Below are 6,000 nucleotides of genomic sequence, written 5' to 3'. Positions count from 1 at the left end.
TCCAAGGCTATTTAAATACCCTAAAATATCTATTTTTTTGTTTTATTTTTTTCTTTCCCCTGCCACTCCGTAAGCTGAATTTCCTTTCAATGAATTTGGATAATTTGGTTAGTCTTTCTGAGTCTAGGTTTTGGTGTGATTACACTGTGCCTTTTGTTGATGGATTTCAAAATGCTATGGTAGAACATTTAGGACCTGGTACTTTTAGGGAGTTTCTTACCCCTTTTAAATTTGGATTTCAAAACTAGTGTCATCCGACTGTCCAGTGTCTAGAAGTGCTAATGATGACCATGAGCTAGATATTTTCATAGCCATAACCTCTCAGACGGCCTTTCTAGCTGATAAAATATATGTCATTGGAGGCCAATATGATCCTAGCCATGTTTACCCATTTCCAAGCTGACAGCAGTTAAAAATATAGAGATTTTTAAGTTCATTTTGATTAAAAAATTTTAAATTTGATTGAATTTGGTGCTTTTGATGCCTATTTGCATGATTTATAGGTTTTTCTATTTGGTGTAGAATTTTTATTCATTTTCATTCAAGAAATCATGCAAGGTTAAAACAAGTATCATTTGGCCAAGCATGTAAGGATGGAATCGATTTTAACTTGAAGTAAGATTACCTAATTCTAGTTGAAGTAGAAATTATGGTGGCACTATACCTCCCTTGTGGATTCAACTCACCTACATTCAAGAGGACTTCTCAATACACATGCAATATTTAAAGAGTTTTAATCAAGAAGGGACTTCAAAACATTCGGCCATGAGAGTTTTTTTTTCAACCATGACTCTTTTGACTTTCATTTAAAAAGTTGTATTTCAAGAAGGATTTGTGTAAGATAATTCTTAAGAGATTGGATGGAAAATAACAACTTGTTATTAGGATTCAAAGCTTAATCGAATACATGAAGTGTGTAAGATTAAGATGAAAGCCAATTGAGATCAATGTCCAAGATTGCATTCTAAAAAGTATGATTGGCCAAGACTCTTTCCAATCTAAGATACCTATTTTTGGCCAACATTTAGGGATCAAGATAACTCTTATCTTGGGTGTTTTGATAAGATTGAACTTGTGAACTTTATATCTACCCTTTGGCCAAACCTACTTGTATAAATAAGAAGGCTAGTTCTTGATACCATACATCCCACATTCCATTATTCTCTTTTTTTTTTTTTTTTCAGTTTTCTTTAGTTTCTTTAGATTTTTAGTATTTTTTTTCTAAGTTTCCTCTATATTAGCTAAGGTGACAGATTAGCCAACAAGAGCTTTGTTTTCTTAAATCTTTATTCAATTCAAGTATTGTTTCTTTTCAAGTTCCTTTGTTTTCTAATTCAAGTTATTTTAAAACAATCTTTAGTTTTCTTATGTTCATTTATGCTGATTGCTGCTTTTCGTATAGCCTACAAGTGCATAAATCAAGTAATAAAGTGAAGTATTCTAGTATCATTTCTTCGGGGATCATAGAGTGTAATGTTGGGTTGTTCACAATTACCAAAAGCAAAAGCCTAAGATCTTATACCTAAAATTATGGAAATTTATGATTTGGTTGCAAGAAAAGTAAAGATTAAAAGTGATTTGTAGGTAGAGATCTTGACTTCACCAATTGTCATTTGGGAAGTAAAATAAGATTGCCAAAGACTAATTTTAAGAAAACAAGAATTGAAAAAGCTTGAAAATTAAAGAAACTTGAGAAGGTCGAATGCTTGTGGGAAACTTGGAATAAAGATTGCATGAAATGAACTTAAAGAGCATAAAAGAAAGTGATGGTCAAATCTTGCAAAAAGTAAAAAAAACCTTAAATCAATCTTGAATGAAAAAGAATGTTTTTGTCAAAATAAGGATAATGAAAACAAGAATTGCAACTTAAAAACAAGAAAAGAAAAGATCTTTAGAAAAATACTTCTTGAATTGAACTAAAAGAATTGAAAGTAAGAAAAGCTTTGTTATTGGCAAATTTGTCACCTAAGCTAATAACTAAAATAAAGAAACAAAAGAACTAAAAGAAAAAAAAGAAATGAGGAGTGAGATGATGGAAAAGGGTGAATGGCCTCTTTATTTATAATGGAGTCAGCCAAAGGGGATAGAAATATAAGATGTGTTTTCAAATTCAAACTGATGGTGGTTAGGCTTATCGTCATCTTCTATGAGGTAGGGTCAAATGGGATTTTTTTAAGCTTGATTTGCCTTGGTCGAATAGGGTCTTAATGGTGCAATCTTGGCTTTTGATTGAATCTTGATCAAATATTGATAATTCTCTTCCCTTTGATTCATCTAAGGCTTGAAAATTCAATAGTGAGTTGATTTTTATCCAAATCTTAAAATTCAAATGGATAAAATGCTACACCAAATAAAAATTTTCAAGGTTAAGCAACAAGTTTCATGGTGAGATTCCAATTCTTTTTGGTTGAATGTGTCTAGCCTTTATTTTGGAAAATTGCATAAAGGCTCTTTTGAAGTCTTGGCTGCATAGGATGGTGCTTGTAAAGTTCATGCTTTTACAAATCAATCTTCCCTTTTGTGTGGTTGAATGGGTAAAGTCTTTATGCCACACAATTGCTTCCTGGCTAATCAAATGAGTCATGCTTAGATCAAAATTTCTCTTTAAATGAACATGATGGAGTCCAAATGAGCTTGGAGTAGCATACAATTTTTTTGAAAAGTGGTCTAGCTGAATGCATCATTGGAAGAATCCTTGAGCAATTGAAACTTTATGAATGCGGGACAAGGTGATTTAGTTATGAGCTTCCAATATTGGGTAAAAATTTCTCCTTACGTGGTTGGCTTGCATGAAAGTGATATCTATAAGCTTGAAAACCTAAAATCATGAAAACAATATGAAAAGCACTAAAAATCATCCAAAATTTAAATTTTAGCACCATTTTTTACATGTAAAAGCACTATATATGTTGGTACTATCACACCTTTACACTTAAATCTTTACTTGTCCTGAAGCAAAACCTCAATTCAACAAAATTAAATATCAATAATCATACTTACAAAGTCAAAAACTACATGAACTTCCTATCATGTACTATTGCATAATACATAGCCAAAAATAAACATAGAGTCATAATAAATTCCTTAAAAAATAAGCTTTCAATATCTTATGCTTATTACACATATACCTTTACTCAATCTCTAATTCATGCATAAAAATCAAGTAAAATGAATATAAAACACTTCATCACATTTCAACTCAAAGATAGAATAGACTTTATGTATTCATTTTCCCCTCTATTTCCACTAATGTTAGACTTACATATTTAACTCAAGATCAAAAGGTCTTTTAGGATTGTAATGTAAGGCTTGGATTGAGGTATGAAAAAGAAAATTTTAGGTCTAAAACTCTTAGCTTACTTTCTTTCAACCTTTTGGACTTCGAACAAATGAGAGCTCTTTTTGAAACTTTGACTTATGAGGATCATTTTATTTATTTTTATTCATGGCATTTTTTTGAAAAGAAAATTTAAACCATTGTCACTTTCTTGGGCTTTGCCTTTCATATTTGCCATTTTCTTTTCTTTTATTCATTCTTTACTTATGCCTCCTTTCCTCCCAAATGATAAACATGTCCAAACATAAGTAAGCACAATAAGTTAGGTAAAACAAAAAAAAGGGATAATAATAATAATAATAATAATAATAATAATCAAAGAAAAGGTTTATTGGCTTATTGTGTGGCTAAAATATACAAAGAAAAAGATTAATATAAAAGGCTCAAAATAAATGTGCTAGGAATGCATTATACAAGATGGCTTGAAAAAGGCTCAAATGGTCCAAAAAACTACCTAGATCATCTCTTGAGTTAAATACAGTCTAAGATTTTCCTCAAGGGTTGAATAGGTAAATTCTAGAGCATTTATTCATATCCTCAGCTTTCCATGTGATTCCAAATTTCACAAACTTTCACAAAAATCATATTAGTTCATATAAAGAGAACAAAAATATATATATAGAAATCATATCCAAAGAAAAGCATGCTTAAGAATTCTTTTCAAGTTCCACTACATTCATGATCAACTTCATATCTTACTTTAGTCATTTTTGGAAAATATATAGAACTTTAACTATGTGAGCATCATAATGATTTTTAATATGTCAATTTGGTTTTAAAGAAAAAATGAGTGAAGATTTCAAAATCATTTTAAGTTCAAAAAGTTTTTGTTTCCCTCCTTCCACGCTTAAATGGAACAATATATCAAACAACAATGGAAAAAAAGTACTCCCCAAATTACTTTCAAGGCCAAATCTCTATTTTGCATAAGGCATCATCCTTACTACACTTCATCCCTAAAAGCAAAACAACTCAAACAAATATATTACAATATACTTATCCTAATAAAAATAAAAAAAATATAAACCATTAAAGTAAAACTTGAGTTGCCTTCCAAGCAATGCCAGTTTTAGTCAAGCTTGACCATCCCTTAATCTAAGATTCAATTAAGCATACAACTTCCTCCACTTGCCTTTTGGGTCCTCTTTGGTTTACTTTTAATCGATACCCATTAACCTTAAAAAGGTTGTCTTTCTTCTTCATCCATGATTCCACAACTCCATAAGGAAAAACTTAGGTTACAGTAAACGGTCTACTACATCTTGACTTTAGTCTTCCAAGAAACAGTTTTAACCTTAAGTTAAAAAGTAACACTTTTTGTCCAGGCTTAAAACTTTTTTCCATCACCTTTTTATCATGCCATCACTTCATTTTTTCTTGGCATTTTTGTAGGCCTACAATCTGAATTTATCCAATTCATTCACTTATAGTAGCCTTTATTCACTAGTAAGAGTTTGATCAAGGTTCAAATTTTGGATGTCCTAATAAGCTTTATATTCCAATTCCACAAGTAGATGACAAGCTTTCCCATAGACTAGTTAATAAGGAGACTTTGTCAAATGGGTCTTGAATGTCATCCTATAAACCCATAAAAAGTCATCTAATTTGGTTGTCTAGTCTTTCTTAGAGGGATTGACTATCTTTTTAAGAATCTTTTTTATCTCTCTATTAGAAACCTCAGCTTGCCTACTAGTTTAAGGATGATATGTAGTTTCAATCCTATGAGTCACTCTATTTTTGGCTAGCTATTTTATAAAGATTTTATTACAAAAGTGAGTACCTTCATCGCTTATAATGGCTCTAGGTATATCAAACCTTGAAAATATGTTCTTCCTAAAAAATTATGGTACCACATTGGCATCATTAGAAGGTGATCAATTGTTTCAACCCATTTGGAAACATAATCCATGACTAGCCAAATGTATAGGTTCCCATAAGATGACATGAATGGCCCCATGAAATCTATCCCCTAGACGTCAAAGATTTCAACCTCTAAAATGTTGTTGAAAGGCATCTCTTGTCTCTTGCTCAAGTTTGACACCTATCACATTAAGCAAGAAATTTGTATGTATCTTTAAACAAAATAGGCTAATAAAAACCATATTGCAATATGTTGGCTGTTGTTTTTTCCCCTTTATAGTGCCCTTTATACTTTGAGGCATGGCATTGTTACAAGATGCATTTTACTTCCTCCTCGAAAACACACTTTCATAAAACCTAGTCTTTGTAATGCTTAAACAAGAAAGGACCATCCCAAATGTAATACTTAACATCATGCAATTTTTTTTCTTTGTTGATAAGTTAAATTAGGTGGGAGAACATTACTTGTAAGATAATTTACCAAGTCAGAATACAATGGTGGTTTTTGAATGGCCAAGAGTTGTTTGTCAAGAAAAAACTCTTTAATGGACTCTTCATTATTGTCTTTTCTTTTGATCCTTGATAAATGGTTTACCACATGGTTTTCACAACCCTTTGTCTCTTTTATTTTCAAGTCAAATTCTTGTAACAACAACACCCTTCTAATCAATTATGGTTTGCCATCCTTTTATGTAATAAGATATTTAATCGCTGTATGATCTATACACATAACCATTTTTATCCCCATAAAACAGGGTCTAAATTTTTCAAGGACGAAGGCTACAACAAGTAGTTGTTTTTCT

This window comes from Durio zibethinus, chromosome 25 (genome assembly GCF_047325235.1).
Source record: "Durio zibethinus cultivar Kanyao isolate XHJ-2024 chromosome 25, ASM4732523v1, whole genome shotgun sequence".
In the NCBI taxonomy this organism is placed as follows: domain Eukaryota; kingdom Viridiplantae; phylum Streptophyta; class Magnoliopsida; order Malvales; family Malvaceae; genus Durio; species Durio zibethinus.
This window is presented reverse-complemented; position numbering follows the sequence as displayed.